General features: G+C 39.4%; 1 non-coding gene across 1 annotated transcript; it reads left to right on the top strand.

The window, feature by feature from the left end:
• The first annotated feature begins 287 nt into the window (after positions 1 to 287).
• Positions 288 to 394, top strand: LOC145110223 (small nucleolar RNA R71). The gene has a single exon (XR_013709604.1). It is a non-coding gene; the product is annotated as a small nucleolar RNA R71 (small nucleolar RNA).
• Positions 395 to 25,058: the final 24,664 nt, after the last annotated feature.

Genomic DNA, 25,058 nt, shown 5'->3' with positions numbered 1-25,058 from the left:
AACCAACTCTAATTGCATGAATTGATTGGTCCATATTTGTCATTCTCCTGTCCATATTGTCAAGCATAGCTAATACAGCTGCCATGTCTTCAGAATGTGCACCCCCACTGCCTTTTTCTCCATCGTGTCTTGGGTTGTGGTACTCACGAGAATGCTTCGCGAATTCATCAATTAACACCTTAATCTGATTTGGATTTTTCTTCGTAAGTGGTCCTTGAGAATCAAGGAGTTGCCTTGTCATGACATTGACCCTGTCATAGAATATAGACACTTCTTGTTGTATGTTCAGGTCATGTTGAGGACAATTTCTTAATAACCCTTTATAGCATTCACATGCCTCATAAAGCGACTCCCCTGGTTGTTGCTCAAAATTGGCTATTGCCTTCTTGAGTTTAGCTATCTTCGATGGTGGGCAAAATTGTTCCAAAAATTGCTCGCGCATCTGGGCCCAAGTAGTGATTGCACCAGGTGGAAGTGCTTTTAACCAATCTTTTGCAGCTCCCTTGAAAGAAACGGGAAGCATCCTTAACAAGACTGTGTCTCTAGTAACATTCGTGACATTGAAATAATCTGCAATGTCATTGACCTCATCTAGATGCTTAAAAGCATCCTCATTATCCTTTCCATAGAATGGTATATCTTTAAGTGCAGTAAGGATGTGTCCTTTCAGCTCGAATGTGGCTGGCAGGAATTGCAGGTTGTACTAGACCCGGACCAACATCGTCTCTAATTCGCTTTTTGTAAGCTCCCATGGACATATCCGCAATGTCCGCCATCTTGTTTTCTGGCTTGTCTTCGGGGTCACTCCTATATAGTTCGAACTCGGGCTCGGATTCGTATTCAGATGCTTCTGGATTAGGTATTTGATCTAAGATTTCAACCGTGCTCTTGTCCTTTGAAGATGTGCTTGACTCTCCCGTTTTGTTCCCCATCTTCTTTCCAAAAACAGATTTGAGATCTTTGAAAGACGACTTCTTTGGTGTTTGATCTTCTTTCACGTCTTTATCCGTCTTTTTGTGAAGGGTCGACTCTGGATCTTCAAGTGGTGGCACCAAAGGTGTTTTGGAACCTCTGGTCATTAACTTCTGCAATAAAACAAAAAATAAAAACGTAAAACTGAACTAAAACGGAAAAACAAATAAAAACGAAAAACGATTTAATTCACGTCGTGAGCCTTAAAAGCTCACGTTGTGAGTTCAGTTCTGAAACAAAAAAAAAACTAGGCTGAAAAATAACTTTTTGCAGGTTTTACCCCACAAAAAGGATCGATTAACCTAAAGCAAATAAATCAAAAATCAAATAAGCCATTCCCCGGCAACGGCGCCAAAAACTTGATGCGTGCAAATAGCTACACCTAATTTTAAATTTGAAACCTAACTAACTTAACTAACTAAATTGCACCTAGGTTGTGACAACCCGTAATTTCTATCTTGTAAAAGTCAAACTTGGTCAACTAAAGTCAAACATATCAATCGGAAGTCAAACTTATTTCTTTTAATATCTTAATATAGTTAGGATAATGAATTTATAGGTGTATAATCCTAGTATTCTTAGGTGTTGTGTGTTATAGGAGGGAAATCAATTAGGACCGAGGACCTTCGCATGAGCCGTAAACCCTCGTTAGGCAGTAAACACTCGGACCGCAAACGAGCCTTCGCAGCCGTAAACATCCCTCATTCTCGGTCGTGAACTCCTTCGGGCCGTGAACCTTCTTCGGACCGCAAACCCTCCTCTCTCTCTCTCTCTCTCTATATATATATATATATATATATATATATATATATATATATATATATATATATATATATATATGTTTGACTGGAAATTCCTTCACTTCTTCACTTCTGGCCGAAAACTCAAGTCTTTTCTCCCAAGATCTTCAACCGAAAACCCAAGTTTTCTCTCATCTATCAACCGAAGATCATCCAATCCACCTCCGGATCTTATTTAAGAACATCCAGTGTTCTTCTCTTCACAATCAATCACCCTTCATTCTTGAGTTTACGACCGTAAACACCTACATCTCCTTCATTTCACCAAGAAACACCAAGAACACACTGAGTTCCAACCGAAAACACTTGAATCTTCAAGGGCCGAAAACCCTTTTGCGGCCGTGAACACCGAAGCCTAGCTGTAAACACCTTGCAACCTCTTGATTTCGGTTCTAACACTTCTTTTGTAAGTAATTCTTACATCCTAGGTTGTTTCCTTAATGCCTTAGAGGTTATATTCACTAATCGTATGCCTATATACTATGTGATATGCATTTTAGGACTTGTTTTGTCTCGGGATCTATCTAGTGGAGACAATCCTCCTATATCGAACATTCAATCGAATCACTCCCAAAAGGTGAGTTCATACTCCTACAATTTACCTTTTTAAATGCTTTTAGGGGGAATACAAGTAGAACACAATTCATTTGTGTTAACATTTACATGTGAAAATAAACAAAGGGTTTCTTATGCTTATAATTGTTGTTAAAATCATTTCAAAAACTCTTTTAAACTATTTTAGATTGCTGTTTATTATCAAAATCATATTCATTTATATATTTATGTATAAGTATGCTTTAACGGACTTAGGACTACTGTTAAACACCTTGACTCATGTTCCTTGTTTGGTTGTGGGCTTAGGGTAGGATCACTAGTCCGACTGTCGGCTAAATCATAGTTATACTTGGTAAATATATACATGAATATTAAACCCCATTTTCAAAGTACATACTTAACTCAGTTGCAAACATTGGGCAATTGAGTCTTTTCTACAAATCATTTACAGTTCAAACAAATATACTAGTAAACTATAATAGGTATAGTTTAGAGGATCAATACATACTATTTTCTAGAACAGAGAAACAATACATGAGTCAATACTTACTATTTGCTAGAACAGAGAAACAATACATGAGTCAATACATACATACTATTACTATTCATTACAAAGTATACTATTCATTTACGAGAACAAAAAGGAACTTACATACTATACAAGAACAAGATAACTAAAATGTGAGATACTATTTCATGGCATATCAATATTCTTGTTATGTCACGTTTTGTAACCAGAGTCTCCTGGAGGGAGAGCGTGAGTTTGTGTATAGATCTATACGGGATTGACCATCCCACACCTTGCTGCTAGCTACAGTGGGACATGCAGGTCTACGTGTGACGAATGTCATATCATTTTCGACGCCTGAAGAACGTCGTGTTTCATACTAGTCAATCAAGCATGGTTATAACCTAATCACATTTAACCTAAATCAGCCAATTTGGTTACAAGGTAGTTAATGCATCAATAGTTTATTTTACACAATACTACTGTAAACCTTCATTTTCCATTACTTTCATACAGTGATATTCTCATATGATAAATACATACTATTTTTCTAGTAAAGATGGTTTACCAAGATGGAAAAACATACATTTTATACTATTTCAAGTACAAACATACATTTTACACTATTACAAGAGAACAAACATACAAAAACAGTCGGGTCTTGGGTAGAAGACTACATTTCATTTTTAGAAGAAAATATAGGATTTTCTGGGAAGTATACAAACGTTTTACTAAACAAATACAAAAATTTTCATGAAACAAACACAAACATTTGGCATTAAATACTTATGAACTCACCAACTTAAATGTTGATACTCTCTTTCAAAATAACTTGTATTCTCAGGGAACCAGTAAACAGGTACACTAGATCAGGTTTTTGAGAAGACGGAACATGTTCAAGACTCGTCTTTTATTTTGATATACATATTTTTTGGTGTCTTACAACTATACTCGGAACACACTTGGATTAACTATTCTATTAACGCAATGGATGTTGTTGCTTGTTTTACTATTGTGCATTGTTATGATACTGTACATGACGTCCTCCACCCCCGAATCTTTCCGCCATCTCGGTTTGGGGGTGTGACATAGGCAGTGTACCTAGTCAAATTATAGAATAGTTTAGGTAAGTTGGGTGTCGATCACAGGGAACGGTTTTAACTAATTAATCTATCTACTATTAAATTAACCAAATTTTCTAGCAAAGTAGTGGGTTTTATCTAATTTTGCAAGTTTAGATGAACTTAATTCCTTAACAACTATTCAATCAATAACAAAACACTTCTATTAGTTCGAATCCACATTCCCTCAATGGTTTATAAATTAATTATGACAATTCCTGTTGCTTACCAATTAAAATATTATTAGCAATTCAGTTCCAAACGAACTAATATTAATTAATTCATGTAGATCTATGTATGTTCACACATAATTTAACACAAAATCAATTATTAAATAGAATTGGAGCTATGTAAGATTGAGTTGACAAACACAATTATGGTCATAATATGAGTTCTCTAGCACAACTAAATTCAATAATTCAATTACTTATCTAAGATTGGTTCAATCTTAGCTCTAATAATTCATTAACTACACAGAATAAGAAGTTTAAGCAATCTAATATCAAATCAATCATTCTAGGTATAATCAATCAAACACAAGTCATAACCAACAAGTAAAGTCTAGATCTAAAATAATAAAACCATGAGTTCCAGCTTCATCTAACTAACAGAAGCAGCTAGATTTAGCTGGACATACTAACAGGTAAACATAAGCAAATCATAATTGAAAATATCATAATATACCAAACTAGAAAGTAGATTATGAACTTCTTCTTCTTCCTTGGTATGCAAACCAATTTCCAAGCCTTCTCTCCTTCTGGTTTCGACTTCTGAACCTCTCTAAGTCAGCCAAAAACTCTCTAAGTCGTAAGGATCAAGGTATTATATAATTTTCTGAATTATCCACGCTCACGTTGTGAGCAAGTATGTCTCACGTCATGAGATCGTTGTTATCCGTGTTTGACAAGGATTCTTCTACGTGATGCTTATCTTCTGGAGTGTCCCAACTCACGTCGTGAGCCTTTAACACTCACGTCGCGAGAGCGTTATTTTGCTGGATTTTTATCTTTTATTTCTTTATCCTCTAAAGTTCCATTCTTTAACACTTTTAGTCCCTTTTCTTCAAAATGTCTTCTATTTGGCTGCAAAGTACAATTTAACCTTATAAGTACCATTATTCCATGCAAATAACCAAAATATGTATAAAAATGTACTTAAATATTGCCTAAAAATATGTATAAATATGGCAAGAACATAATCACTAGAATAGAATCACAAATCAAACATCAAATCACATGCTTCAAGTCAACCAATCAACATGTTTTGAACAAGAACTAGAAACTAGGGTTTCTTAGCCACACATGGCTAAGAGCAAATCAAACAAGAATAAAGATGGAATTGAAATGTTTAATGCTTACTAAAATGAAATCAAAAGTGTTTGCAATGATTAGGTCTTCTCAAAAGCTCCAAGTATTCTCCCAAAGTCACCCAAGATTTCCCAAAATTGCTCCATAAACCGTTCTTCCATGAAATGTCGACATCCCCTTGTTTTAATAAAGCCCACGTGCTTTCCATAAGGCCGAGTGTTTTTAGCATGGACACGCCTTTTGCCCATGCATTTTTGGCATGGCCATTTGTCTTGACCGTGTGTTTTTGGCATGGCCCATGCTTTTTGCTAAAAGTCCAATAAGTCTTCACTGTTGGCTCCATCTTCAGTCTAGCTTCACCATGAGTCATGTTGCTCTAAATATAAGATGAGAAAGGACAAACACGACCCGTGTCGGTGTGACATGAACCGTTTTGCTATGATGACAATGCAACAATGACTCGGGTTATGTCTTCATGTTTTCTTCCATGGAATGACCGGTTCATCTTCTCTTCATGCTCCAAAGCTCCATGCTCCACGTTCCATGCTTCCAAGCTCCAAGCTCCACGCTCCATATTGTCTGCAAAATAAATAAAAAATAGTGAAGTACCAGACATTCTTAATGAAACATGCAGTTGCCCAAATAATTAACTAAATGCAAGAATTATAAAGTAGAATGCTATGAAAGGACAGAAATAAACATGCAAAATAGGTGCATAAAATGCACCTATCACCACCGTTGCCTCCTTATTTCTCTGAATCAAACGAACCCTAGAGTAGATTCTTCGATTCACCCACGGCCGATGCCTATCAAGGCTGCTTCCCTTTTCTTGTTCCCGATCAGTCGAAGGGGGAAGAAGATAGCGCCCCTTTCCCTTTGTTAACCCATTTGTTGTCACACCCCCGAACCAGACGGCGAAAAAAGTCTGGGGACTTGTGCGTGACTTCATCTTGTAATATCATCACAATGCATATAATTGAAACAAGACAACACCATCATCATACATATCAAAATACAACCAACATTGTTTACATCAAGTATAGTATCATAAATTACATGCCAAAATATTCAATGTATGATGATAACAAAATATGACAAATTCCACATGTTCTTGTAGACCTTTCCGCTTAACGATTCCCTGAGAATACAAGTTATTTTGAAAATGTCAACATATATAATGTTGGTGAGTTCATAAGAATGTTTGAATGAAAAGTTTTGTATTGTTCGTAAAACGCCAGAAAATCCGATATTTTCTGTAAAACGGTTTGAAAGTGATGTATCAAAATCAAGTATTAATGCATGTGTGTTTTTTGTTTTTGGAATGTATATAAAAATGTAATCCAGGAAAAGATCCTGTAATTTTCTGTTGTAAGTAGAAGGTATTGTTTTAACTGTATATTTCCCCAGAAAATCCTATATTTTCTGTTTACAAAAGTGTCGTGGTCTCAAAACCCTAAGACCGAATATCAGTGTATGTATGTTTTTGTGTCACCAAGATTCTATATGTATTCCATAAAATTATGATGGAGAGGATCTCTATGTGAGCCATTTTAACCATACTTGATTATGACAAATTCGCATGTCGTGGCGTTTTCATGCGCCACTCTGTTTAAGGTAAGGTTTGTCACCCTAGACTGGCCTAGTCTAACTGTAGCGAACAGCTCAGGTGTGGGGTGTCACCCCGTATAGATCTATACACAAACTCTCGCTCTCCCTTTAGGAGACTCTGGTTATAACTACATGCTACGATTGTACACTCGAGAGGTGTCAACCGACATGTCTCACTAGCATCCTTAACTGAGTTTACGCGAATATTGTATTATGTTATATATAATGTCTTCCGTGTACGTTTTATGTATGAAAAATCCAACGAGTATGAATGTGAATGTACGAGGCCCAACAGACATGTAGAAGGACGACTAAGACCCAATAAACATGTAATGTATAGTCAAGGCCCAATAAGCATGTAAATGCGCCCTTAAGGCCCAATAAACATGTAATGTCTAATCCAGGCCCAATAAACATGTAAATGGGCCACTAATGCCCAATAACATGGATTGTGGGTATTAGGCCCAATAAACATGTAATCAATGAATTTAGTTCGTTTGTTATTACATTGTTTGTTTTAGCTTGATTGTTTTCTAAAATGGCATAAAAAGCCCACTTTGTGTAATGATGACAGTTTTGGCCCATTAAGCCGAAATTTACAATTTAGGCATATTTTTGATGAAATTGACACTTTAGGTCCTTCAAGACCAAAAATTTACCTTTATGGGCTCATTTCAAATAAAATGACATTTTTAGCCCACTTTGGTTAAAAATAACATCTTTGGCCCAATATCATGAAAATTGACATCTTCGGCCCCATTGTATATAAATTGACATTTTTGGCCTAAGTATATATAAATTGATGTTTTCGGCCCACTATTATAAAAATTTACACTTTCAGCCCATTTTAGATAAAAATGACATTTTCGGCCCAAGTTTTGTGAAAATAACATTTTAGGCCCAAATTCAAATAAAGTGACAATTTCAGCCCATAAAACCGTAAATTTACATTTTTGGCTCAAATTTGTGTTAAATGACAATTTAATCCATAAAAATCATAAATTTACAAATTAAGCCCAATGAAACCGTGAAGGTCCATATTAAGCCCCATTATGCGAAATTTAACACTTTTGGCCCTTTTAAAACTATGATTATCATAAATACCCATTTTATATAAATATGATTCTTTTAGTCCTTGTAAAACCATAAGTATCATAAAAGTTTCATTCTTTTTGTTTACTTATCAAAAATGGTCCCTTTACAAGATCTAGTTTAGTCTTTCAACATCTTTAACATGTATAATACTTTCATCTTCAAGGTAAGTTATATAAAGTGGTTTAGTTCACAAATATCATCAAGTTTTTGTTAGGTTTTCGAGATTTATGGAGTTTCATCACAAAATCACAACACATAACATGGAAAACACACATAAACATGCACAAATACATAGATCTATCATATAAGCAACTTGTATCCTCCCCCAAAACATAGAAAACCTAAAAACAAGGGGTATGAACTCACATTGCTTTGATGTTTTCGGTTTTTGGTGATGAGATGAGGAGATCTCGGCCCTAGGTGTGTTCTTGAGATGATTTTCGAACTTAGATGGTTCTAAGAAGCCTGATTCACGAAAACATGGGTGTAAGAGGAGTGAATGAGTTTAAATATGAAGTATAACACTTGGGTTTGTAAGATCTTACCACAATGTGAAGCTTGAATTGATTCTCTTGGAAATCTTCCTTACCCACGATTTTCTTGAGAGAAGAAGGGTGGAAGAGAGTTGAGAGAATAAGGGTTGAGTTTTAAATGAGAGAGAGGTTGGAGAGTTAGAGAGTGAGGCCGAGAGATAGAGTGAGAGATAAGAGAGAAGAGAGGTTGACTTTAGTAGAAGGTGATGTGAGAGTTGCATGGATACATGCACTCTTGCATGGATATCCAATATGTATTAATGAGGTGTCACTCCCCTTTCCCTCCCATTTGTTTTTTTTGAATGTTGGGCCGAGAATGGGGTAAGGAGAAAGGAAATAAATTGGTTTGGGCCTTTACTTGCTTTAGGTCGAAATCATGAGGCCCAAAATAAATATTTTTCGGCCTATTGGGCCTTTATGAGAGTTCACGGCCCAAAGAAGCCCAAGGATGTAGTTTACGGCCCATTAGGGCTTATGAAACTAGTTATGGCCCATCATGGCCCATTAGAAGTAAGATGGATTATTCTAGGCCCATATGACCCAAAATACCTTAAACTCATGGATGTGGGTCCAACTGGAGCCCAAATAGGGTTCCTAGGCCCAAAGTAGTCGAATTGAAAGTTTATTGGTCCATTAGGCCCAATAAGAGGATCCTAGTCCATATTAAGTTGAATCGGGATTTCCAGGGTTTTCAACCCATAGTTGACTATATGGAATGTATTGTATTAGGTTATGGGCTTCTTGAGTGAGGTTTGATTCAAATGGATGATTTTGATTAAGCATAGAGTATGATTTTTACTTAGAGTACATGCCTTACAATATATGATGTTTACATGAGAATAGAATTTCCTAGCTAAAAATGCCAGTTGTGACATCATCCCCCCGTTAGAAGGAATTTCGTCTCGAAATTCTTTCGAAAGGTAGGATCATGAATGAGAGAATAAGTGAGGGTACTTCTGCTTCATCTGGTCTTCGCTTTCCCATGTGAATTCCGGTCCACGCCTGGCGTTCCATCGAACTTTCACAATCGGAATGCGGCTCTGCTTCATGCGCTTCACTTCTTTGTCCATTATTTCGACTGGTTCCTCGACAAAAAGGAGATTCTCGTTTATTTCGATCTCTTTTAAAGGAATGACAAGAGTTTCATCTGATAAGCACTTTTTCAAATTTGAGATGTGGAACACGGGGTGTACGTTGCTGAGCTCTGAAGGTAGCTGTAGCTTATAGGCTACCGGGCCAATTCGGGGAAGAATCTCGAACGGTCCGATGTATCGCGGGTTCAGTTTTCCCCGTTTCCCAAAACGGATCATTCCTTTCCAGGGAGAGACTTTCAATAGCACCTGATCTCCGACTTGGAATTCCAGAGGCTTTCGCTGTTTGTCAGCATAGCTCTTTTGTCGGTCTCGTGATGCTTGAAGTCGGGCTTTGATTTGGATTATCTTTTTGGTCATCTCCTGAATGATTTCTGGCCCTGTGAGAGTGTTGTCTGGTGATTGTCCTTTTGCTAGTTGGGTGTCACCCACCTCAGCCCAACATAGAGGCGATCTGCATTTACGACCATATAAAGCCTCAAAAGGAGCAACCTTGATGCTCGTGTGATAACTGTTGTTGTATGAGAATTCAACCAAATGCAAGTGGGTATCCCATGACTTGCCAAAATCAATCACACAGGCTCGGAGCATGTCTTCGAGTGTTTGGATGGTTTGTTCGCTTTGGTCATCGGTCTGAGGGTGGTACGCAATGCTCATGTCTAGTTGTGTTCCCATTGTCTTCTGAAGTGACTGCCAAAACCGTGAGGTAAATCTACTATCTCAATCCGAGATAATAGACACTGGCACCCCATGAAGTCTTACGATCTCTTTGATGTAGATTCGCGTCAACCTTTCCATCTTGTAAGATTCTTTTATTGGCAGGAAATGAGCGGATTTAGTTAACCTATCGACGATTACCCAGATAGCATCCAATCTGTCTATCGTCTTAGGTAATTTGGTCACGAAGTCCATAGTAATACTTTCCCATTTCCACTCAGGTATTACTGGCTGTTGTAATAGTCCTGAGGGCTTTTGGTATTCCACTTTCACCTTAGCGCAAGTGAGACACTTGCCCACGTAAGTGGCGATCTCTGCCTTCATATTTGGCCACCAATAATGCTTCTTTATGTCCAGGTACATCTTATCCGAACCCGGATGGATGGAATATCGCGTCTTGTGGGCTTCGTTCATGATCATTTCTCTGAATTCCCCAAGTTTAGGGACCCAGATCCTGTTCATGAAATAATAAGCTCCGTCCTCTTTGGCTTCAAAGTCTTTATCCATCCCACTCAGTGTTTCATTTGCGACGTTCTCCGGCTTCAATGCATCTGTTTAGGCTTCCTTCATTTGTGAGGTTAGGTGGGATTGGATGGTTATTGATAAGGTTTTCACCCGGCGACCTAAGTATTCTTTTCTGCTCAGGGCATCGGCTACCACGTTAGCCTTGCCTGGGTGGTACTTGATCTCGCACTCATAATCATTTAGCAGCTCAACCCATCTTCGATGCCTCATGTTTAACTCCTTTTGGTTTAGAATGTGCTGGAGGCTTTTTTGATCGGTAAAGATGGTGCACTTTGTATCGTAGAGGTAGTGCCTCCAAATCTTTATGGAGAAGACCACATGTAACGCCCGTGTTTCTAGGCTAGGCACTAATGATGATGTAATAGTCTAGTTCAACCTTTGTAACTTGTTTTGAAATAATAAAATGTATTATTTGATTATTATGTGTTTTATGCTTAATTATTATAATTTAATGAATTAAGGGTAAAAATAAGCGTCGAAAACAAACATTAGATAAACCCAATATCTATGAAGGAAGTTGTAGTGGTCATGACAAGGATTCCGGATATATAAAGAATGCCGAAATCCGAGTTATAACGAAGAAGTTATGAGTTGTCGAAGTTTCGCGACAAAACCGGCACGACGCCGAATCACGTAAAAAGTGAGTTTTTGATAAACTAATTTTTAGCATTGATGATTTAAATGATAGTCGTAGACTTCGTGAAACCGAGAATTTTCATAAAAAGAACGCCCAAATCTGACTTCGTATGAGGAAGTTATGATTTGTTCTAAGTTTCAGCTTAGCAGTAGACAGCTAAAAACTCGAATTTTAGATCGAATGATTTTTAGCCGACACAACCCAAACAAGAATCGAAGGTCTCGTCAATAGTAGTACAACGGTAAAAAGACAGACGAAAACGGACATCGGATGAAGAAGTTATGAATTTTTAACAGATTTTCCTGTCCCGGTCTGTTAAAAATAATAATATTAAAATTAAAGTCAAATTAGCCGACGGAGTCAAAACAAAAGTTGTAGAGTAAAATTTTACCTACGTGTGCATATAAAGAACGTCGAAAACGGAGCTCGTATGCGAAAGTTATGGATTTTAGAAGTTTGGGACACAAAATTCGAGAAAAATGCTAAAACCGAGGAATTTCGCATGGCTGGGGTTCGGCCACGTCACCTCACATGCGAGGCCGCCTCGTTTCCGCCACGTGCTCGTTGCTGATTCGACCGAAGGTGCGGCCCAGTAAGAACTCCACGCGCCTCGCACCGGTGGCAGATCCGAAGCGAGCCACGTGCCTCGCCCTCGCATCCGACGCGTGTCGCACCCTCCTCGCACCGAAGTATCGGTCCAATCCGAGACCGACGCGTGTCTCACCACCTGCCCTGTACGATCCTTGCTTCTGCTGCCGTGTGTCCCTTCCTTCGGCCGGAGCTCCAAACCTCGCCCCTATAAATAGAAGGGTTGCGAGATCTCCCGGGTAATTTTGGAAAATTGCCACTTTTCACCCCTTAAACAATATTTTTATCATTTCGACTCCCCCCGAAGCCCCGGGATCATACCAAACACCTGAAATACGTTTCGAAGTGCCTGAAGACCCGAAAAAAATTTATCTTTTCGGTTTTGAAGCTCAACCCTCGCAGGGCCCGGTTTTTGGGAAAACATCCTGGTTTTATCGGAAATGATTGTTTTAAGAGACGAGGTGTTGTCCAATCATCGTCTTATCATGTGAGTGTATAGTCACTTTCATCTTACACATAGATATGAAGTATTTTATATAAAATACGTGCTATGTGAATATATATTGTTTGTTTATTTGAGATAATGTTGAATGAATGATTTATACAGGTTTTTAAATAATTTAAATTGTATATGTATTTTATATCTACAAAAATGTTGGGTAAAACATGGGTAGATGAAATAGTTGGTATGTGATAAAAGATGAGTTGGATAAATTAGATGATCAGTGATATAGATCATGAGATGAGGGTGAGTGGTAATATATGAGAAAAGCACTTACCCAAATGTTGGCCCCCGTCATTCAACAGAGTATGAATGACAACCATGGACTATTCTAGACGGTCCGTGAAACACTAGCAGGCTCGCAACCTGTAAGTGTGTGAACTATATGTTCATCAGTTTACTCTAAAAACCCATTGACATGTATTGCAGGTGGATTCCCGTGAATAATACTGTCGATAAATGAGAGCTATGGACTTAGCAAATGTTGTATAAACCTTGACAGCTATGGACTTAGTGCTTATTGTATAAACCCGGGCGACGATGTGACTTCGTGCCTATTCTTTTGGTTACCTTGGCAGCTATGGACTTAGTGCCTGTTGTATAAACTTTGGTGACGATGTGACATCGTGCCTATTCCTTAGGATGAATCCTTAGGAATGAGTGATAGATTATTTTTAGGGTAAATCCTTAAGAAATAAATAAGATAATGGGGTTGGGTAATTAGGCTGATTGTTTGATGTTTAAGCATAATAAATTTATTTATTGTGGGTTGAAAACCCTATATGCTCACCAGGCTCCCAAGCCTGACCCACTCAGTTTGTTTGTATTACAGGTATCGATACGAAGCTACTTTACACCGAGAGATTAAAAGAGATGTAGATCACTAGTGTAAATGAATGTAAGTTCTGGTTATGCTTATGTTTCTTTATTGACGATGACATCCCAATGGTTTAAATGAATAAAATACATTTCTTCGGAAATGACTTGACAATATATTTATCATTTTTTTGGGAACAAATTCCGCAACATTTTTATTAAAAGGGTACTCTGATTTTTATAAAGCATAAACAAAATCGGTCTTTTCTGGCCGAGAAATTTGGGGATGTCACACCACAGCTCGCAGCTCGAGATCATGTGTGGTGTAATTTACTTCATGCGTCTTTAGTTACATGGATGTGTAAGCTATCACCTTTCCACGCTGCATGAGGACACAGCCTAACCCTTGATTCGAAGCATCACAGTAGACTATGAAATCTTCGGTTCCCTCCGGTAAGGATAGCACTGGTGCACTACAAAGGGCTCGCTTCAGGGTTTGGAAGGTGGCTTCTTGCTTTTTCGTCCAGTTGAAAGGCACATCTTTTTGTGTCAAGGCGGTGAGAGGTTTGGCTATCTTAGAAAAATTCTGAATAAACCTTCGGTAGTAGCCTACGAGACCCAAGAATTGACGGATTTCTGTGGGTGTTTTCAGAATCGCTCAACCTTCAATGGCCTTGATCTTGGAAGGATCTACGTGAATCCCCTCCTCGCTGACTACGTGACCCAAAAAGTTTACACTGCGAATCTAGAATTCGCATTTGGAGAGCTTCGCATATAATCTTTCAGCTCTTAGGGTTTCCAAGATTTGTCGGAGATGTTGACCATGCTCTTCTTTGCTTCGAGAGTAGATAAGAATATCGTCGATGAATACAATCACAAATTTATCAAGAAATGGGTGGCAGACTCTATTCATGAGGTCCATAAATGCAGCGGGGGCGTTTGTTAGACCGAACGACATCACGACAAATTCGTAATGACCGTATCGAGTTCGAAAGCCAGTCTTTGGGATGTCCTCTTCCCGAACTCGGAGTTGATGATAACCGGATCTCAGATCTATTTTTGAGAAATAACTAGCTCCTTGAAGCTGGTCAAATAGATCGTCAATTCGAGGAAGTGGGTATCGGTTTTTGACAGTGAGCTTGTTTAATTCTCTATAGTCGATGCACATTCTGAAGGATCCGTCCTTTTCTTGACAAACAAGACCGGAGCTCCCCAGGGTGAGAAGCTTAGTCGGATGAATCCCTGGCTCAGCAGCTCACTTAGTTGGTTGGATAACTCCTGCATTTCGGCGGGAGCTGAGCTAACCTGTAGGGAGATTTGGCAATTGATGTGGCTCCTGGTATTAGGTCGATTCGGAATTCGAACTGTCTTTCTAGGGGTATTCCCGGAAGATCTTCTGGAAATACATCCGGGAAGTCACATGCCACTGGAATGTCTTGAATGTTTACTTCTTCCTTGGTCTTATCTACTACATGAGCGAGGAATGCGTAGTTCTTCTTGTGTAGACACTTTTGTGCCTTGATGCACGAGATAAGACGAAGATTGGCGCCAGGTTTATCACCATAGATTATTAGGGTTTCGCGATTGGGGAGATGAAGGCGAACGGTCTTCTCGCAACACATAATATCAGCATGGTGGGGGCTTAACAAATCCATGCCGATTATCACATCAAAACTCCTAATATTTACTGGCATCAAATCTATTTGAAAAGAGTGATTGTTTAGTGGTAATGTGCACCCTACATAGACATCTTTGATTGTTTCAGTTTTCCTATTAGCTATTTCCACCGTGTAGGCTTCGTTGAGCTTCTGGGGTTGTTGATTTAGTAAATGTTTGAATTTATTACTAACGAAACTTCGCTCCGCCCCACTATCAAATAAGATGCATGCGTATGTGTTGTTAAGTAGGAACGTACCAGTAACAACTGGTGGGTCCTAAACTGCTTCACCTTGACCCAATGCCAATACCCTTCCTGATGTTCCTTCCCCCCTGGTTGTTTACTTTGGGACAGTCGCGCTTGAAGTGATCGGTTCCTCCACACCCATAGCAGGTGTAACTGGCCCCAGCATTGTTGTTGTTGTTGTTGTTGTTGCGATTGTTGTTATTGTTGTTGTTGTTGTGGTTTGACTGTTGGTTCTATTGAGGATGAGTTCTACAGTATCTTGTAGTGTGACCCTTTCGGTTGCAGCTTGTGCAATGCATCCCCCTGCATTCTCCGATATGGTGGAAATTGCATTTGCTGCACTTGGTAGGGTCCCGAAGTATTGTTTAGGAGCATTTGGTGTAGATGAGGCTGGAGCATGTATTCTTGTGGTAGCTTGAGTAGCAGCATGGACAACCACAGTTTGTTGTTTCTTTGATGATTCTAAGTTTTGTCGTCCCTTTCGCTTGTTGTTTTTACCTTCTTGTTATCACCTTCTTTCTTAACTTCCGTTTCCCCTGCTTTGGCACCTTTTTTGTTACCATGGTCACATAGTTTCTTGGCTAGTCTTTTTGCGCTGTCATACGTGGTCGGGTTTGCTACTATCATATTCCCTTGGATTGGCACGGTCAATCCCCAAATAAATCTTTCAATCTTCTTCCCTTCAGATGTGATCATTCCTGGACACAAGAGAGACAGCTCACTAAACCTTGATATGTAAGAATCGATGTCAGAGTTTTCAACCGTGAGGTTCCACAGCTCTTGCTCCATTTTCGGTATTTCTCCCCTTGGACAGTACTCGACCAACAGCATTTCCTTAAGCTCCTCCCAGGGCATAACGTTCGCCACCGGGAGTGTCATGGCCTCTACGTGACCATTCCACCAAGAGAGAGCTTGATCAACGAATGTGCAGGCCGCAAACTTGACCTTGCACCCCTCCGGACATCCGCAGATCTCAAACACTGATTCCACCTTTTATATCTATCTTTTCAAGGTTATTACGCCTCCCGTCCCGTTGAAGGTTCGAGGCTTGGCGTTTGTGAAGTCCTTGTAGGTGCAGGTTCTTATAGGTCCATGATTTGTTCCCTGATTTGTGCTTCCGGTTCCCTGCCTGTTACCTTCACCATTGTTTCCATTGCGAATCTGAGCCAGTGCTGTAGTGACCGCAGCTGACACTGTCGCTTGAAATGCGACTGAGTTTATTTCTGGTGGCGTCGGTGTCGTGTTGTTTCCGCGGTTTGGTCTTTGAGGCATCTTTCTGTCATGGAACGGAATGATGTTGAGTATCCAATGTATTTAGTTTCACGACTTCTTGGTTATAGCATAGTGTCAGTGATTCGGTTGTGTATAAGTGAGTGAATGCATGCAATCAACATGTAGTAAAAGTAATAGAACGCATAGCAAATAACAACATCATGATAAAATATATAGCCGTTTTCATTAATGATAATCCTTCGAGTACATGAAAATTTGCCTATATAAGGCATACAATACATGCAGTGAAATAAAATCCGATAGAGTAACGAATCCATGAGTAGTGTAGTCACTTAGTCATGTAGTCGATAGTACATCAGGTAATACATAAACGAAAACCATAATGATAGTACATGAACGCGTACTAGTTGCGACGGGATGGGTCTAGTGGTGCTGACGACGAGGTAGATGTGCCCTGAAGTCTGGCCAGGTGGTGCTCGGCGGCCCGAAGCCGGGCTTCCAATGCTGTCTGGCGCGCCTGGTAGTCCCTGACTACCTCATGTGTCATCCTCTCCGCGCGCTCAATTGCGGCTCTCATGGCCACCATCTGGCCAGCGGTTGCCTGCGCCTGTTCGCCGATATCGCGTGTCCTCCTTACTATCACAGGCAAGGCTCGATCGGCGGGTCCACCGTGACTCAAGTCGTAGTAGTCCTGGTTCATACCAAATGGGGGTCACACCCCTTGCTGGCGACTCCATCTCCAGATGTCGTGTGCCCATGGAGGGGTAGGACCATTGGGGCCCATCCTGTATGGGGGCACCCTGGCTATGTAGGGCGGATCGATGACTTCAGACTCCGCGTCCGAGTCATCTGCGTCGCTGCCATCCGCCTCCTCCTCATCTAAGTCAGCTACTGGTTCTGCCAGTCCTCCTATGGGCTCTTCCTCTGGCTCCAACAATCCACCATTCCCCTGGTTAGGGAAATAGGGATCTCCAGGATGATGAAATCCGGCCATAGTGTCTGCACGAGGGGTGAGAGACGTTGTAAAAAGAGTATGCATATAGTATGTCAAAAAATACTCCTATAGTATTTTTAATTATTTATGTTTGAGTTCCTTAGAAGTTTTGGATACGAGGTAAGTTTCTAGATCCATTTCCCGCCATGATTACTCCCAAACACATGTTGATCATATTTTGAATAATAATATTTGATCAGGCTATATTTATCCCCAATATGACTACATAAATGTCCGGGTTTAATCACTGTGTTCCATTTCCTCCAGAGACTTTTAGTGTTATAGTTTTAATGTATACCTAGGTATCATTTTATTTAGAGTGTTTTAGTCCCATTGTATTTATAGTTGCATATTAAGTATGATTAGATATGCCAGTTCACTATAAACATGGCTCTGATACCAATCTGTCACACTCCCGAACCAGACGGCGGAAAACGTTCGGGGGCTTGTGCGTGACTTCATCTTGTAATATCATCACAATGCATATAATTGAAACAAGACAACACCATCATCATACATATCAAAATACAACCAACATTGTTTACATCAAGTATAGTATCATAAATTACATGCCAAAATATTCAATGTATGATGATAACAAAATATGACAAATTCCACATGTTCTTCTAGACCTTTCCGCTTAACGATTCCCTGAGAATACAAGTTATTTTGAAAATGTCAACATATATAATGTTGGTGAGTTCATAAGAATGTTTGAATGAAAAGTTTTGTATTGTTCGTAAAACGCCAGAAAATCCGATATTTTCTGTAAAACGGTTTGAAAGTGATGTATCAAAATCAAGTATTAATGCATGTGTGTTTTTTGTTTTTGGAATGTATATAAAAATGTAATCCGGGAAAAGATCCTGTAATTTTCTGTTGTAAGTAGAAGGTATTGTTTTAACTGTATATTTCCCCAGAAAATCCTATATTTTCTGTTTACAAAAGTGTCGTTGTCTCAAAACCCTAAGACCGAATATCAGTGTATGTATGTTTTTGTGTCACCAATATTTTATATGTATTTCGTAAAATTATGATGGAGAGGATCTCTATGTGAGCCGTTTTAACCATACTTGATTATGACAAATTCACCTGTCGTGGCGTTTTCATGCGCCGGCTTGTTCAAGGTAAGGTTTGTCACCCTAGACTGACCTAGTCTAACTGTAGCGAACAGCTCAGGTGTGGGGTGTCACCCCGTATAGATCTATACACAAACTCTCGCTCTCCCTCCAGGAGACTCTGGTTATAACTACAGGCTACGATTGTACACTCGAGAGGTGTCAACCGACATGTCTCACTAGCATCCTTAACTGAGTTTACGCGAATATTGTATTATGTTATATATAATGTCTTCCGTGTACGCTTTATGTCTGAAAAGTCCAACGAGTATGTATGTGAATGTATAAGGCCCAACACACATGTAGAAGGACCACTAAGGCTCAATAAACATGTAATGTATAGTCTAGGCCCAATAAGCATGTAAATGGGCCCCTAACGCCCAATAAACATGTAATGTATAATCCAAGCCCAATAAGCATGTAAATGGGCCACTAAGGCCCAATAACATGGTTTGTGGGTATTAGGCCCAATAAACATGTAATCGATGAATTTAGTTCGTTTGTTATTACATTGTTTGTTTTAGCTTGATTGTTTTCTAAAATGGCATAAAAAGCCCACTTTGTGTAATGATGACAATTTTGGCCCTTTAAGCCGAAATTTACAATTTAGGCATATTTTTGATGAAATTGACATTTTAGGTCCTTCAAGACCAAAAATTTACCTTTATGGGCTCATTTCAAATAAAATGACATTTTTAGCCAACTTTGGTTAAAAATAACATCTTTGGCCCAATATCATGAAAATTGACATCCTCGGCCACATTGTATATAAATTGACATATTTGGCCCAAGTATATATAAATTGATGTTTTCGGCCCATTATTATAAAAATTTACATTTTCAGCCTGTTTCAGATAAAAATGACATTTTCGGCCCAAGTTTTGTGAAAATAACATTTTAGGCCCAAATTCAAATAAAGTGACAATTTCAGCCCATAAAACCGTAAATTTACATTTTTGGGTCAAATTTGTGTTAAATGACAATTTAATCCATAAAAATCATTAATTTACAAATTAAGCCCAATGAAACCGTGAAGGCCCATATTAAGGCCCATTATGCGAAATTTAACACTTTTGGCCCTTTTAAAACTATGATTATCATAAATACCCATTTTATATAAATATGATTCTTTTAGTCCTTGTAAAACCATAAGTATCATAAAAGTTTCATTCTTTTTGTTTACTTATCAAAAATGGTCCCTTTACAAGATCTAGTTTAGTCTTTCAACATCTTTAACATGTATAATACTTTCATCTTCAAGGTAAGTTATATAAAGTGGTTTAGTTCACAAATATCATCAAGTTTTTGTTAGGTTTTCGAGATTTATGGAGTTTCGTCACAAAATCACAACACATAACATGGAAAACACACATAAACATGCACAAATACATAGATCTATCATATAAGCAACTTGTATCCTCCCCCAAAACATAGAAAACCTAAAAACAAGGGGTATGAACTCACATTGCTTTGATGTTTTCGGTTTTTGGTGATGAGATGAGGAGATCTCGGCCCTAGGTGTGTTCTTGAGATGATTTTCGAACTTAGATGGTTCTAATAAGCATGATTCACGAAAACATGGGTGTAAGAGGAGTGAATGAGTTTAAAGATGAAGTATAACACCTGGGTTTGTAAGATCTTACCACAATGTGAAGCTTGAATTGATTCTCTTGGAGATCTTCCTTACCCACGATTTTCTTGAGAGAAGAAGGGTGGAAGAGAGTTGAGAGAATAAGGGTTGAGTTTTAAATGAGAGAGAGGTTGGAGAGTTAGAGAGTGAGGCCGAGAGATAGAGTGAGAGATAAGAGAGAAGAGAGGTTGACTTTAGTAGAAGGTGATGTGAGAGTTGAATGGATACATGCACTCTTGCATGGATATCCAATATGTATTAATGAGGTGTCACTCCCCTTTCCCTCCCATTTGTTTTTTTTGAATGTTGGGCCGAGAATGGGGTAAGGAGAAAGGAAATAAATTGGTTTGGGCCTTTACTTGCTTTAGGTCGAAATCATGAGGCCCAAAATAAATATTTTTCGGCCTATTGGGCCTTTATGAGAGTTCACGGCCCAAAGAAGCCCAAGGATGTAGTTTACGGCCCATTAGGGCTTATGAAACTAGTTATGGCCCATCATGGCCCATTAGAAGTAAGATGGATTATTCTAGGCCCATATGACCCAAAATACCTTAAACTCATGGATGTGGGTCCAACTAGAGCCCAAATAGGGTTCCTAGGCCCAAAGTAGTCGAATTGAAAGTTTATTGGTCCATTAGGCCCAATAAGAGGATCCTAGTCCATATTAAGTTGAACCGGGATTTCTAGGGTTTTCAACCCATAGTTGACTATATGGAATGTATTGTATTAGGTTATGGGCTTCTTGAGTGAGGTTTGATTCAAATGGATGATTTTGATTAAGCATAGAATATGATTTTTACTTAGAGTACATGCCTTACAATATATGATGTTTACATCAGAATAGAATTTCCTAGCTAAAAATGCTAGTTGTGACATCATCCCCCCGTTAGAGGGAATTTCGTCCCGAAATTCTTTCGAAAGGTTGGATCATGAATGAGAGAATAAGTAAGGGTACTTCTGCTTCATCTGGTCTTCGCTTTCCCATGTGAATTCCGGTCCACGCCTGGCGTTCCATCGAACTTTCACAATCGGAATGCGGCTGTGCTTCGTACGCTTCACTTCTTTGTCCATTATTTCGACTGGTTCCTCGACGAACAGGAGATTCTTATTTAGTTCGATCTCTTTTAAAGGAATGACAAGAGTTTCTTCTGATAAACACTTTTTCAAATTTGAGATGTGAAACACGGGGTGTACGTTGCTGAGCTCTGAAGGTAGCTGCAACTTATAGGCTACCGGGCCAATTCGGGGAAGAATCTCGAACGGTCCGATGTATCGCGGGTTCAGTTTTCCCCGTTTCCCAAAACGGATCATTCCTTTCCAGGGAGAGACTTTCAATAGCACCCGATCTCCGACTTGGAATTCCAGAGGCTTTCGCCGTTTGTCAGCATAGCTCTTTTGTTGGTCTCGTGATGCTTGAAGTCGAGCTTTGATTTGGATTATCTTTTCGGTCGTCTCCCGAATGATTTCTGGCCCTGTGAGAGTACTGTCTGGTGATTGTACTTTTGCTAGTTGGGTGTCACCCACCTCAGCCCAGCATAGAGGCGATCTGCATTTACGACCATATAAAGCCTCAAAAGGAGCAACCTTGATGCTCGTGTGATAACTGTTGTTGTATGAGAATTCAACCAAGACAGTCGCGCCTTATATGTGTGTACATTACCATCCATGTCGGTCTTCTTCTTGAAGATCCATTTGCACCCGACTGTCTTACGACATGGTACATTGTCAACCAAGTTCCAAACTTGATTGTCATACATGGACTATATCTCGCTGTCCATAGCCTCTTTCCATTTAGCAGCCTCAGGGCCTGACATGGCTTCCGTGTAGCTGTTAGGTTCATCCAGACTTACCAGTGTGCTATCACTGATAAGCGTATCACCTTCCGTAGTAATATGGAAACCATAGTAATGCTCAGGTGCATTCCTAACTCTTGTGGAACGCCTCAGAGGTATGGGCTCGTCAGTCGGATCAACAGGAGTTTCCTCCTCAGGTTGATTGCTCGGGTTTGAGGTTCCTTCACCACTTGACTCTTGAATTTCTTCAAGGTCAATTTTCCTCCCATTGTTTCCTTGGCTTATGAACTCTCTCTCACGAAAGACTCCTCTTCTAGCTACCAAGACCACATTCTCACTAGGTCTGTAGAATAGGTAACCAAAGGATCTTTGTGGGTAGCCGATGAAAATACACCTCTCACTTCGAGATTTGAGCTTATCATGAGACTCACGCCTCACGAAGGCCTCACAACCCCAAATCTTGATGTGGTCCAAATTGGGAACTTTCCCAGTCCACATCTCATGAGGTGTTTTGGCAACCTTTTTAGTAGGGACTAGATTCAGGATATGAGCGGCAGTCTCTAAGGCATACCCCCTGAATGAGATTGGTAACGAAGCTCGACTCATCATGGAACGAACCATGTCCAACAAGGTTCGATTGCGCCTCTCATCCACACCATTCAGCTGTGGTGTTCTAAGAGGTGTCAATTGTGAGACAATCCCACATTCCTTAAGATAGTCAAGGAACTCGATACTAAGATACTCTCCTCCCCGATCGGATCGGAGCATCTTGATGTTCCTGCCCAGTTGATTCTCCACTTCCTGCTTAAACTCTTTGAACTTTTCAAAGGTTTCTGACTTATGTTTGATTAAGTAGATATATCCATATCTACTATAATCTTCAGTAAAAGTCACATAATAGCGATTAGCATCCCTTGTGGTAGTTTTGAAGGGTCCACACACATCAATGTGTATGAGGTTCAACAAACCCTCACCCCTCTCACAAGTACCAGTGAAGGGTGACTTTTTCATTTTTCCAAGTAAACAAGACTCGCAACTATCATCCGACTTTAGGTCAAATGATTCCAAAACTCCAGCCTTTTGGAGTTGGCCCATGCGCTTCTTGTTAACATGTCCAAGACGAGAATGCCACAAGTATGCTTTGTCTAAACTATTTGAAGAATCAATACACAACACATTATTTCCTAGATTATCTACAACACTCACAGCTTCATATACACCATCACAAGGTAATGCTTTAAAGTAAAATACATCATTGTAATAAACATTAATAGCACCATTATCATTATCAAATGAAAAAGTAAACCCTTGTTTGTACAAGCCATGAAAGGAAATAATATTTCTCGCCATTTCAGACGAGTAACAACATTTATTCAAATCTAACATTAACCCATTATTAAGCAATAAAGAATAAACTCCTATCTTGGTAACATGTGATGCTTTCCTATTCCCCATGATTAAGTTTATCTTCCCGTGCTCCACTTTCTCACTTCTTCTTAGGCCCTGCAAATCAGTACAAATGTGAATACCACAACCTGTATCAAGCACCCAAGAGTTAGTATGCAATGAGTTATTAGACAATATAGTGTAAATACCTACATGGGTGGGTTTAACTTTCCCATCCTTTACATCCTGCAAGTATTTGGGGCAGCTTCGCTTCCAGTGCCCCTTTTCCTGGCAGTAGAAGCATTGTGCCTCCTTTGGGTTTGAAGAAGGAGGAATGAAACCTTTCTTGGTTCCACTTGAAGAGGATCCATCAAGAGACTTTCCCTTGGTACCCTTAGAAGGGGTCTTCCTCTTCTTCCCCTTTCCCTGCCCAATTTCCAGAACAGGAGCAGTAGTAGGAGTAGGAGTAACAATTGATTTTCTTTTAAGACCACTTTCAGCGGTCCTTAAAAGTCCTTGAAGCTTACTTAGTGTGACTTCCTCCTTGTTCATATGATAAGTCATACGAAACTGATCATAACTTGGAGGTAAGGAATGGAGAATGATGTCAATCGCCATGTCCTCAGGGAATTCCACATTAAGCTTCAATAACCGTTCCACGAACCTTTGCATTTTCTGCAAGTAACCGGTGAAGGATTCTCCCTCCTTCATCCTAGTTGTTATCATGGAGGAAATGATCTCATACCTTTCCTGACGAGCACTCTGATGGTACCTATCCATCAGATCCTGGTGCATCTCAAAAGGGTAGAAATCTTCATAGGATTTCTGGAGTTCTGCTGTCATTGTGGCCAACATGATGCAAGACGCCTTAGTGGCATCTTTCTCATGGGTAGTGTACTCAGCAATCTCCTCAGGAGTAGCAGTCGACTCATCGATAACCTTTAGCTCCTTATCGAGGACATACTCTTTGCCCTCATAGCGAGTAATCATTCTGATGTTCCTAATCCATTCATTGAAATTGGAACCATCAAAAGTGACTTTCCCACACAAGTTCATTAGGGAAAAGGAGCCTGTAGGGTTTGAGCCAGTAGCAGTGTTGGAAGACATCTGAAAGAAAGAAAGACAAGTTTTATTAGATCAAGAGTCCTTAATAAATAACCCAAATGAAATATTAAGGCTAGGACCCAATAAACTATTTATAGTTGGAAGAGGGATGCCGTAATCCAAGCTATAAAATATTTGAAGGTAGGTAAATGACGATTTACCAATTTCCACCACAAAAACGAAATAGATTATTAAGTTTTATTGGATTTGAAATTCCTAGATCTTTTGAGATACATTGAACTTTCAATGGCATGCTTGAATCTCGATTGTTCCCTCTCAAGTTTGTGACTGGGATGCCGAGGATCACAAACAAGGTGTGAATAACCATGCAAATTGACTTGGTACCCTTAACTTTTATCACCTAATCAATGTGCCGGTTAACCACACACGCTCCACCGATCTATGATAAAATTATGTTACCCTTTGCCACTCTTACTAGTCCTCGTTAGTGTGCCGGTTAACCACACGCGCTCCACTAACGACTTGGTAAGGTACAAAGTGTAATTTCATGGGTTAGCACCT

The sequence above is a fragment of the Lactuca virosa genome, chromosome 4, assembly GCF_052849685.1.
Source record: "Lactuca virosa cultivar CGN04683 chromosome 4, Lactuca_virosa_CGN04683_v6, whole genome shotgun sequence".
NCBI classification, from domain to species: domain Eukaryota; kingdom Viridiplantae; phylum Streptophyta; class Magnoliopsida; order Asterales; family Asteraceae; genus Lactuca; species Lactuca virosa.
This window is presented reverse-complemented; position numbering and strand designations above follow the sequence as displayed.